This window comes from Theobroma umbraticum, unplaced genomic scaffold (assembly GCF_002168275.2).
Source record: "Theobroma umbraticum cultivar Fairchild unplaced genomic scaffold, ASM216827v3 scaffold_30.0, whole genome shotgun sequence".
Classification (NCBI taxonomy): Eukaryota; Viridiplantae; Streptophyta; class Magnoliopsida; order Malvales; family Malvaceae; genus Theobroma; species Theobroma umbraticum.
In genome coordinates this window covers 7,338,841-7,339,341 of record NW_018397254.1, presented here as the reverse complement: position 1 = coordinate 7,339,341, position 501 = coordinate 7,338,841, and the positions used below count along the sequence as shown (strand labels likewise).

At 35.9% G+C, this 501-nt stretch overlaps 1 long non-coding RNA gene across 1 annotated transcript; it reads right to left on the bottom strand.

Moving 5' to 3' along the window:
- LOC110419124 (uncharacterized) lies at nucleotides 1-501 on the bottom strand. The gene is made up of 2 exons (XR_002445441.2): nucleotides 432-501; nucleotides 1-288 (listed from the first exon to the last, which is right to left on the bottom strand). It is a non-coding gene; the product is annotated as an uncharacterized LOC110419124 (long non-coding RNA).

Sequence of the window (501 nt, the reverse complement as noted above, 5' to 3'; positions counted from 1 at the left end):
AACACAAATTTAAGCCTGTCTTACCCTTTAGAAATGGCAGCTGAATACAAAGCAAAATGCTTATTATAGCATCAAAGAAAAAAGCAACCAAAGAGTTAAACATATGAGCCAGAATGGCTACAAGCCCATCAGGACTCAGTGTACTGCCTGCTAAGCTGCAACTAATTTTGCCCTTTGGTCCCCTTTTCCAAGAAATCGGCAGGACACACTGCTAAAGAATTCGTGTACAAATATTTATTCTACTTCTTCAAGAAATATCTCTCTTGAAGAATCCTCAGTCCCATATATCTGCACATCATAAGTTTATTAGAATACTCCTATTCTAAACAATTATCTATGCTAATAATCCTCAACAATATTCCAAATAAAAATTTTGCATTTCACCGGAAGAAAATATAATAAATTTTGCAAAATTAATGCGCTGTTGTTACCTTCCAAGCATCATAACGGTAGCTTGAGGATTAGTCCCAGGCGAGCGAGTAAATGTAGACCCATCTATAA